General features: G+C 38.8%; 1 long non-coding RNA gene across 1 annotated transcript; it reads left to right on the forward strand.

Annotated features, from left to right (window-relative positions):
- LOC121721460 lies at positions 1-4948 on the forward strand. Its single transcript, XR_006034833.1, has 3 exons — positions 1-101; positions 4173-4232; positions 4812-4948. It is a non-coding gene; the product is annotated as an uncharacterized LOC121721460 (long non-coding RNA).
- The last annotated feature ends 7455 nt before the right edge of the window (positions 4949-12403 follow it).

The following is a 12403-nucleotide window of genomic DNA, read 5'->3' on the forward strand; positions in this document are numbered from 1 at the left end:
ATGCCAGAGACGTTGGTCTTACAGAGCCAGAAGGACTCGTCATATGAGATAACAAGGGCTGAAGCCAGTTGGATCTAAAGTGCCAAGTTATTCGTTATCAGGTGAGTCCCAAAGCATATTGTTAAATCATTCTGATGTAGGTTGTCGACCCAGATCCCTATCAAGAAGAAAACTACATTAGCCTGCTTTGTGTTTGTGGGATTATTGACAAGCGTTGGCTAGCACTAACATTAGACAAACTATGATGGAAGAAAGTGTGTTCTTTATTAAGCAACGTTTGCCTAAAGTTCACCAATGTTCTTTAATATTATGTGTGGTGTAGGCTACCTCACAGAAAGGAGGATGGTGCTAGGCTAGTCACATTTCACACTTCACATTCATTAGGCATGCTAGCAGCTAATGGTGTTGTAGCTGTTTTTTTCTTTAATCGTAAAGACATCTTTTAAAATGAGTCTACAGGACAAATTACATGCATTTTATGAAGTAGAACGTTTTTTTCCACCATTGATATTAGAGGGGAAATTAAACCTGGTGTTCTACTAAGTTAGTGCTATGAAGCTTAGGCTACATGATTGATATTATGCCTTGGTTTATGCGATAGATTTAGATTTTTTTAATTATTCGTGTTTGACAGATGGTAGTGTTTCATGGTAGTGTTTGTAATTATGACCGCCGCGCAGCGAAGCGTCATATAGGTTTAGTCAGATTTATTTATTTTTTTTCTTTTTTATTTTTTTTATTTTAATTTTTTTTTTCTTTTTCTTTTTTTTTTTTTTTTTCTTTTTCGCATGCCCAAATTTCCGTCAATGATTCCCGGGACACTGAAAGACCGGGGTACACGAAACTTGGTGGACATGTAACCCCACATGGATAGCATGGAACCATCGTTTTTCGTTTTGATCTGTAGCCCCCCCGCTGAATTGGACCCCCCGAAAGGAGGGTAGGGCAGACACAGTTTTCTGTGAATATCTCGAAAACCGTAGGGTTTAGGAGGACCATTTTTTTTTTGTATGTTGATCTCAAGGGGCCATGTCAACCCATTCCATAACCACTCATTTCATGTATAGCGCCACCTAGTTAAACACAAAAAAGTAAAAATGAGGTGGTGTAATTGAAGGTATCTGTGACCTAACATAGTCAAAACTGCACGAAATTGGAAGTGTAGGATCATTATGACACCCTCTGTATGCACGCCAAGTTTTGTGGAATTCCGTTCATGGGGGGCCACACAATAAATTAATTTATGTTACTATACACCAACTGGCCTGTAGGTGGCCGGAGACAGTTTTCTGTGAATATCTCGAGAACTGTAGGGCCTAGGAGGTCCACCTTTTTTTTGTATGTTGGTCTTAAGGGGGCATGTCAACCCATCCCATTACCACTTATTTCATGTATAGCGCCACCTAGTTAAAAATTAAAAAGCAAAAAATTAGGTGTTTTCATCTCAATATCTCTGGCTGACAAGGTCAAAACTGCACGAAATTAAAAGTGTAGGATCATTATGACACCCTCTGAATGCATGCCAAGTTTTGTGTACTTTCGTTCATGGGGGGCCTTACAATAAAATAATTTATGTGTACATTTAGTGACGTACACCAACAAGGATTCCCGGGACACTGAAAGACCGGGGTACACAAAACTTGGTGGGCATGCACCCCCACATGGATAGCATGGAACCGTCATTTTTCGTTTTCATCTGCAGCCCCCCCGCTGGACTGGACCCCCCGAAAGGAGGGTAGGGCAGACACAGTTCTCTGTGAATCTTTTATGGTATGTTGGTCTCAAGGGCCCACATCAACCTGGCTCATAATCACTCATTTGTGATTTGCCCCCCCCCGGTCAAAAATGAAAATGCAATATTATTCTGCTTTAATCGCCCCTATCTTCAGTTAAGATGTTCAGAACTGCACCAAATTTTATGTGTATGATTGACCTGGCATTCTCTGGGGGTCTGGGGGTATGCCAAGTTTCGTAGAATTTCATCCATGGGGGGGGCTAAAAAAATTAGGTTATGTGTACATTTAGTGACTGTACACTCATTGGCCTGTAAATGGCGGTGCACACATATAAACATACACACACACAGGCACCCACATACTATCGGTATTAGAACGGCCGATACATAATTACAAATTCAATAGGATCAAAAGAAAGCCAAAATATTCATCATCATCATCATGGCTGCATTTTCAGTATTGGCGATAAGTAGTCGTTTGTCCACTAGATGGCGCATCGTTGCAGTGAGACGTAATTTTTTTGGAAGTTAAAAGTGGGTTGAAAAAATAATGGACACTTCCTACAAGGACTGTAATTTACCGCAGCGAACATCTAATAAGGACAGGACGATGTTCACATGAAGTGTAAGTGAGGATGAAGTGAGGATGTTTATCGGACATGCTTGGTTTTTACTGCAGGTACGTTAATCTTGTAATATCAATAAGGACCTAGGTAATGTTACCGTTAGCGTTGGTTGAGTGATGGAGGCCCATTTGATGGATGCATTTGTAGAAAACTATAAATGCGGTTATACCAAGCAAATTGATAGCAGCACTGTTTGTATCTTTCGACTGTCATTTATTGCACGTGCTACAAAATCATTCTGTGCAATGGAAGATTTACCAACGTTACACCGGTCTGATACAGTTTTGCCTATACATGCGTGAGACTGAGACGCCTGTTTATTTTGTTTTAAGTGCGTGCAGGGTGTGAGAGGGGAATCGATGTGCTTTGATTCCAGCTTGGTAGTTGTAGTCTGTGAAATTAAAAAGCATGTGTGTGTGAAGTATCCAAACAATGACACCTTCATTTCATTATGGCTGCTTTAGCAACACACCTTAAGTGTGTTGTACCTACTGTGTAGTGGGTCCCATTTAGAAGTGGCTACTTCATTCGCGCTTTCCTTGACTCATGGAACTGCGTGAATGTTATTACAACTTTTCGCCACGATATGGCAGTTTAAGTCCGCTTGATACTGTAAGTCGTAAGCCATTGGTTTCCAAAGGAGATTTTATTTGTGTCGCCAGCATAGCCTATTGACAATTTATGTTGTAAATAGGCCTACCTTATAATCCTACCTGTAGCTTAGGGAAGCTAACAGCTTTCTATTAGGATCTAGTTTGTTAGTTACAGTTTTGTCATAACTCCCTAATGCATTTTTGCATTTAGAATAGCCAGAGCGTGTATATCTCAATCTGAAAATTAAACAATATCGGGTGCCTATGGACTAGGCTGGGTGAACCCAGCCTGATCTGCCCGCTATTTATTTTTTGATTTCTTAAAAGATTGAGCTTGGTCTGATGAAAGCCAGACTAGCCATGGACCTCAGTTACACAATGCAAGGGAACATGAATCAGCCTATATTTGCACGAACAATAACGGACAAAAGCTCTTCAACTTTGGCCCGTTAAAATGTGTATGAACAGTCTAGCGACGCATTTCATCAAGGCCCATTTGGACATGTCAGTTATTTGCACCACTGGTTAGATGTAAAACAGCATTTCGTTTCAGACTACTGTTACTTAATTTGTGCATTAACAATAACGTTTCAGACTACTGTTACTTAATTTGTGCATTGACAATAAAGTATTACATGAACTAAAGATGACTAAAATCTTATGTAGAAGAAGAAATATTCACAAAAAATCCATCCATCCAAAAATGACCTTTGTTTTTGATAGCTGTTGAAAACGGCATGGAACTGACAGAGATGTTTTTGTTTATAAATACATAAAAAATAAATAAATAAATAAATAACATTATGCTGATACCTTTTGCTTTTCCCAAATACAATGTAGCCTACAGGTGTAAGTGACCTTTCATCAATCCAGTTGCAATGGATGAACTGTGATGACCTGCCCTACTTGTGATTGTTTAGAGATTTTAAAGGTTTTATAACAATGCTACATCTTCTTTGGCTATTCTACAATCTATTCACCTTTTCAGCACAAGTAGGCTACTTTCTGTGCAGCCGCACACACACACTCAGGCATGCCAAACAAGCATACACAAAAGTTTCAAGAGTGGGGGATGGAGTAAAAGATGGAGACAAATTGAAGTGTGATTTATTTTCGCGGAATGGATGTACAGGACTGAGCGGCGGTCATATTTTGTACCGCTATGCGGTACATCTAGTTTACCTAGTTTTAATCTTTAGCCTAACTATGTTTTTACAGGTGTTCCTGGACAGTTTTGAAACCGAGATGTCTGAACGCCTCAAATAATCAGCAGTAAAGGTAAATATTCTTCATCCAGGACCTTGCCCCATTACTCTTAAAGCATAACTCAAAAAATGCAACCTAGGGTCTTTTTGTGAATGTACCTGAGTCAAACTTTCGTTTGAAAGCATAATTAAGTCAGAAGTGCCACCATTAAGCTTGACTGTATTGTCGTTTCTGGGTCAAATGCCATTTTGAATGGGAGTCGTAGGGGTAGAACTATTTTGATACATGATGATTTTGATTCATGCATCAAAATAGTAGGCTAGTGCCCCTACGACTCCCATTTAAAATGCCATTTGACCCGAAAACGATAATACGATTGGAAACAAAGGAATCTAAGGTAATCAAATGCAGAAAACAGGGTGGTTGCACTCATATCGGTGCCAAGGTGCACAACACTTTAAGGAAAGACTACCTGGCCAGGTCTACCCATACCAGGATGGCAAACAGATGGTGTCAATACCAATTTGACCCATAAAAAGTAAATGTCAAATAGGTACAGATAATCTGTATTAATCTCATCATTGCCAATGGATTTCTGTGTAAAATATTGTTTATCTTGTAAAATGTTGTCCATCTTCTTTCTGTTCACAGACAACAGAGACAAATTCTCTAATACCAAGGTCAATGCATTTGACTGCTGTCCAGCCCCGGGTTGCCACCGAAAACTTTATGCATCTTGGACTGGAAGATGGTGTGCTTATAAGGAAGCTAGCTACCACAGCTTTTGCCACCACATCTCAGTGTTGGGAGGGAAGTTCACTCACTGCACAACTCTACCAGCTGTACCTTTCAAATTCTCTCTGCACGTGCACACTCAGAGGAAACTGCTCCCCAAGCATGGAAGAAAATGCTGCGAGGGAGGAGGAATCTGACCAGCGCTCCAAACAGCCACTCGAAATGTGAAAAAATATAACACGCCCAAATGCATGTTTTATCGCGTTACCACATCCAACTTGAAAAGATATGCTCAAGAGATCCATAACTTTCAGAAAAATGTTTTACTTTTGTTATGGATGAATATTATGTTTTGTTTTCATTCATGTCAATAAAATGTAAATCACACTAATATTATACTTAAATTGCATGCCTTTATAATGCTTAAAGTATCTTAAGACTATACTTTTATTAACATAACTGCAAACTTTCAAGACACTTATTGTAGTCAGGAAGTACATTTGAAGTTAATTTAAAATATTACAGAAGCATGCCAAATGAATAGAAATGATGATGATAAGAGTGTATTCAAAATACACTACTACACTATTATTAGTTATACTGTAATGCCTTTTAAGTACATTTCCAATACACTTGGGATGTTACAAAATTGTACTGCGGCTGTGTTCCGAATGCTCATAAAATCTCTTTTTGTATAATGTACTTAAAAACACTTAAAGTTTGAAAAAAGTTGTTCCATTTTAGCACACTAATTACACTCAAAGTATAGTCAAGTTGGTATTAAGTTGAACATAATTCAATACACTTAATTACACTTGGATTTGACAAAAAAAGTACAAACTGTAATTAGTACACTTTCAAAAAGTATACTTTTAATAGTTTTTTTTTTTTTACCTGGGACTTCACTCACTTACTTCCTGCAACTCTTCCTATGACTCCTAAGTGTAGCTTAGGCAGAGAATGTCTAATAAGAGTAGGATGGTTTTCACATAAAAAGTTAATTCCCATTTCTTCTTGAACCCGAAATAAACCTGAGAATGGACATGCTTGGTTTTTACTGCAGCTACGTTAATCTTACACCAGCTTAATGTTATATCCATAGGTAAAACAATGTTACCGTTAGCATTGGTTGAGTGATAGAGGCTAGTTTGATTGTTGATGTATTTGTGAAACATAAACGCGGTTATACCAAGTAAATTGATAACAGCACTGCAATCAGTCTTTCAACTGTCATCTCATTCTTTTCTGACAATACTGACAGGAGCTAAGTTAGTTAGCCACAATGCTAACGTTTGCTAAAACGTAACTCAAACATCAAAATCCCATTGGTCAGGCTCTATAAGGAGATGGATACATTGACATACACACACACACACACACACACATCCACACTCAGACACACACATGCACAAACACACACACATCCACACACACACAAACACGGACAAAGGTGCGCACACACACACACACAGGCACACACAAGCATGACACAAAGTTTCAAGGGTGGGGGATGGAGTAGGAGATGGAGACAAAGTGTGATCATTTTCGTGGAACAGATGTACAGGACTGAGCGGCGGTCATATTTTGTACCACTATGCGGTACATCTTGTATTTAATACACAGATAGGCCTGGCACACATATATATATATATACAGTGGGGAGAATAAGTATTTGAACCCATGCTAAAGTTGACTAAAATGCTCATTGGGTTCAATGCAAATCAAACCAGCTAATAAGCTAACTGAAAAACACACCATGCCAATCTCTAGGTATGGTGAAGGGTATGTGATGATGTGGGGCTATTTTAATTCCAAAGGCCAAGGGAACTTTATCAGGATGCATAGTATCCTGGATCCATGAAATAAGTGGCCTTTAAAAATAAAAAATATGCCTGCCTCTATGGGAATTTAACATAGGGGTCAAATACGTATTGCCCCTGTAATTTAAGGAAGAACATTTATTTATTTATGATACATTCTTCATTCACTAAGAAAATTGGTGTCCTTAAAGGTTGGATTTTTACTATTTGTTTTAATTAAGGCATTAAGATCAATTTCAAACAGATGTTTTTATATTTTTCTTTTTAGTCAACTTTAGCATGGGTTCAAATACTTATTCTCGCCACTGTACATGGACAAAAGACAAATCATGATTGGATGCTCATCTTGGTCTACTGCCGTTTTATTTTTCACCCAAACTTAATATCTCTGATACTTTGTTTCATCTTCCCTTTGACATACACACATACAAACACAAAGATATCCACAAAAGCCATTTTGAAAATTCTGTTTCAAATCTCACATTTACACCAAAACGGTGCATCTCTGACACTTTGTGACCCCCTTTCTTACCACTTGTCCCAAGAGGGCTCACACCAAATGTCAAGTTGCTGTCTCTTATAGACCCTTTCAACAATAAAAACAAAAACAATGCTTGAACATTCTATTTGAGTGTGGAAAGGACTCCGAACCATCACTGGCTTTGAAAGAAAGTCCCCTCCTATGATGAATGTGAGTAAAGCCCTCCCTGATGAACTTAATGCTTTTTATGCTTGCTTTGACATGAAAAACACAGACTATCTTGCACTAGCTGCAGCATGTGAAGCAAATGAGGATGCACCTTTCTGTGTCTCTGAGGTCGATGTGAGCAATGCCTTTAGGAGGGTTAATTGTAGAAAAGTTGCTGGACCGGATGGAATTTCTAACAGGGTTTTGAAATCCTGCGCTGCTCAGTTAGCTCCTGTGTTCACTTATATCTTTAACACATCATTGGCTCAAGAGACAGTTCCTACTTGCCTCAAGCAGTCTGTTATTGTTCCAGTACCGAAAAACAAAAATCCATCATGTCTGAATGACTACCGCCCAGTAGCCCTGACGTCTACAGTGATGAAGTGTTTTGAGAAGCTTGTGAAAAACATTATCTGCTCATCCCTCCCTGCCTCCTTCGACCCCCTCCAATTTGCTTACAGAGCCAACAGGTCTACAGAGGATGCCATCTCAAACCTCATGCACACCACCTTAACTCACCTGGAGGAGGGGAATGGGAATTATGTGAGAATGCTGTTCATTGACTTTAGTTCAGCATTCAACACGATAGTACCTCTCACCTTGGTCACAAAGATGAAGGCCTTAGGACTGAACACCACCCTGTGTCACTGGATATTTGACTTCCTCACCAACCGTTCACAACCGTTCCCCATAAATGCACAATGCACAAATAGGCTGACACCAGACATAATTTCACTGCATTTCTTACTTCCAGTAACTATATGCATGTGACAATAAACTTCCTTGTATCCTTGTATCCTATTTGGTTCCCATTCTACTTCCTCTGCATTACGATAACATATGGAATGTTAAAACGGAAGCCTTGTGGGGCCAACTATGATGCTGATAATGGAACTCTCTTGACCCTTTCAAGAGAGTTCCATTATCAGCATCATAGTTGGCCAACTCTCTTGACCCTTTCAAGAGAGTTCCATTATCAGCATCATAGTTGGCCCCACAAGACTTCCTTTTTAACATTCCATATGTTATCTTAATGCAGAGGAAGTAGATTGGGGCCCAAATAGAACGTTCAAGCATTGTTTTTGTTTTCATTGTTGAAAGGGTCTATAGAACTTAATCTGTGTCCCTTTTCCTTAAAGAACTGTTAAGGCCCATTCACACCAAGAACGATAACGATAACTATAACTATAACCATAACGATAAAAGCGTTCACACTGAACAACGATAAACAAAGTCTCTCATTGTGTTAATAAATGTGAGGGCTAAAATTCGATGGGTTCTGATTGGCTATTAGCATTTTATCGTTGTGAAAATCGCTCTGAAAGTGATCCCCAACGATATCGTTCTTCATGTCGTTATCGTTATAGTTTATGTGTGAACGTCGTCATTCATATTAACGAGAACGATATTTATAGTTATCGTTATCGTTATCGTTTTTAGTGTGAATGGGCCTTTAGTCATTATTGGGTTAAGAATATAAATATATAACAAAGCTTTGTGATTTGAAGGACAGCAATAGCCTACATTATGGAGTTTGTGGTATGTCATATAACCAGTTCTACCTGTTAGAGCCTTAACATGTCTTCAAGACCCACTGATCATAAGCACAGAAAAGAAAAACCTGGTGCCCCAATCGCAACTCGAACCGTGAATATTAATTAAGACAAAATGATATCCGATCCGCTTATTTACAAAATGTGCGCTTTAGGTGAGGAATTGGATTATAATGCTGAATGAAGCACAACGCATGACATCCCTTATCAAATGCTCACGAACACTGGCTGGCTAAAAGTTTAACGTGGGCTAGCACATGACCAGGCTCGGCACCTGAGAGCAAAGGCTGGGGATGCCATCAGCTTTGACAGGGCGGGAAATACCTCACCTCACTTTCATCAGCCTAGTTATTTTACAAAATTGTCATATAGTAAAAAAAAACATCCTTCAAACCTTTTAGTTAACTAAAACAATGATCATGGAAAAACATAGTGCAAGAACATAGCAACAAATATACACAGACACAAACACACACACAAGCTCACACACATAAACACACTCACTCACTAATACCCACCATTGAATTCACATTAAATTGCATTATATCATGAAACCTGTACAAAAGGTGACTCAATTTCAACAAATCTGACTCTAACAACATTCTGTGTGTTTGTGTGTGAAAGGGAGGATGATACAAAGTTTCACAGATGTTCAACTGGGATGAAAACCCCATAAAACCCCCCAAAAAGTAGAAAAAACAAATGGGTTGTTGAAACTCATCAAATCTCATCAGCTCTCCCCAAAACCAAGTTGGACAATCTTTTTTTAATCCCTTGATACTTACTGCATGTGTCATAGGTGCATTACGTTTTTACCATGTGGTCAAAGGAACCTGCATTTCCACTTGTGTTTTTAGGAATAGTGAAAAATTAGTAACCACATGTGACTGACAGCTAAAAATAGTATGGTAACATAAATACTTAAATCTCAGAAACTACAAAGAGTTACATTAGTATGAATCTGATATCTATGATGTCAAATTATTGTTACTGTTATTATACTATTATACTACTATTATAAAAGAGTTTTGAGTTTTTTTTTCCAAAAACACAACTTTGACTTCCAATTATGGCATGATAAATATGTGCAACCATGTGTATGTGTGTGTGTGTGTGTGTGTGTGTGTGTGTGGGGGGGGGGGGTCGCTTGTGAGTGTGTGTATGTGTGTGTGTCTGTGTGTGTGTGCCGCGCTTGCCTGCATGTGTGTGTGTTTTTGTGTATGCGTGTACACACACACACACACATACACACACACACAGGGAGAGAAAGAGAGAGAGAGATAGAAGCACATACACAAAAGCAAACACACACATGCACACACTCATTTATATACACAAAAGTTGCAAGAGAAGGTGATGGAGACAAATTGACAAGCGTGATTTATTTTTGCGGAGAGAATATGCAGGATTGAGTGGCGGTCATATTTTGTACTTTGAGGTACATTTAATTTTAAATTCTCACATCTCCAGCTTTCCTGTCTCCATCTTCATTCTTCTGTCACATAGTCTATGTGGCAAGTTCATACTACATCGATTAAAGGCTTTTAAATAGAGTTAAATATTGATGCTAACCTTCTTGTAATATTTTAAGTACTTTCTTTTTAAAAAATATGTTTACTTAACCTGATGAGGAGTACGGTCACAAATATGTGATTAGAATGTTCACAAACCAAGAGTTCCACACTATGATGCAACAATTACCCTCAGAGATTTTACCCAGAGCCAGAGTTGCGACAACTCCATAGAGTACCTAATGTTCCATTTTTTTCCAACAATGGCAGCTAATGGAAGCCTCAAATAGTTCCCGGAAGTTAAGTAAGGGATAATGTATAGAACGCCGGTCATTATGGGGAAAATAAGTCCCGAGAGGGCGAACGGGCGCGTCGGGGTCTTGTTTCGCCCTAAAGGGACTTATTTTCCCATAATGACCGGAGTTTTATACATGATCCCGCTTATTATACGGCTACTTGCCAAAACGAAAAAATAAACTCCATGATATGTCTCTTTACACTTATTTGTTACCGTTTCGTCGTTGCTTTTGCTGAGAAACAAATAGTTCGCAACACACTCTGAACTTGAATCAAACATTCTTTAGAACACAGCTGATCAACCGTCTTCTTTCACTTTTGAATGAAGTTCCAAGCACAAACTCCGTTGCCATTGGCAGCGGTCATTCTTGTTTTCAGAGGTCCTTTCCCAATAAATAATGACCGCTAGAACTTTCGGAAATCCCATTCAAGTCAATGGAGTATTCTACTTGCATTGAGAGAGCCGTATAATAAGTAAGGGATAATGGACGATACGGTGCACTTCAGAGATTGCAACAATGCACTTACGAGGTTTAAACGGCCCTCCGCTTCGCGTCGGGGCCGTTTTATAACCTCGACCGTGCATTAACTTCTGTGAACAGACCACCGTGGAGTCCATTATCCCGCTTATTCCACTGTTGCCACTTGCGTTGTGTTCATTTCCTGTTACAATTTAAACGTTTTAATCGCTAAAACTGTCTTGTTTGTAGAACTAATTTCTTCCGACACATATCAACTAATATCTCAACTTGCAGGACAAACTGCCGTTACTAGTTCTAAATGGATGGTTAGTTCTATCTCTCCCGTTGTCAAGCGGGCGTATCCCAAGATTCTGATGAACTTTAGCTTTGAAACATCGCTATTTTACTTAGCCTGCTGTCATCCATCTAAAAGCCACCTCCGTCATATGCTACAATGTTGCAATGTTCTGACCGTCTGCATTTTACAGCTCGGATGCAACGTGACAGTTCATTTAAACAAGTTCGGCGAATTAATATACAAGTGTGATACGGCCAAAAAAATGGATCTACTTCATAGGTGTGCAAATAACATACGGTTAATGGTCGTTCTAAATTATGTAGGACAATGGGAAATTCAACCAAGCAGTGGAATAACAATTAATAATAGCAGCAGTGCAGTTACAGCAGTATAGACTGTTTGTAGCCAACATTTCAGATTTACATTCCTTTGCCTCATCCGAATAATAATAATAATAATAACAGTAATAGAAGTAAAGTAATAGTAGGCTATCAATAACCTAATTATAATAATAAATTATTTATGTATCGACTATGACTTTTCTGCTGCTCAGTCTTTATCAGTTCCTCATCAAATAAATTAAAAGAGGCTAAAAGCCCAATAAATGTGCCACACATAATAGCCGAATATAAGATAACCCTTGCCTATCCCATTTCAATTTGGCAGCACTACACCACCACGAACAAGCTGTCATTACGTTTTTGCGTTTAGTAGGCCTACAACTTTTATGACGTGACGATTCTTGGGCATTTAGCTTCACCATCACGTCAAGTTGTAACGTATGCGCAATGCTCATCTAGGCTATGGATTTAAGTGGCTTAAAGGCAGCAAAAGTGGGATTGGAATTGGGAAAAGCCTTTAAAAGTCCTGGTCCTTGGTA

The sequence above is a fragment of the Alosa sapidissima genome, chromosome 1, assembly GCF_018492685.1.
Source record: "Alosa sapidissima isolate fAloSap1 chromosome 1, fAloSap1.pri, whole genome shotgun sequence".
Classification (NCBI taxonomy): domain Eukaryota; kingdom Metazoa; phylum Chordata; class Actinopteri; order Clupeiformes; family Clupeidae; genus Alosa; species Alosa sapidissima.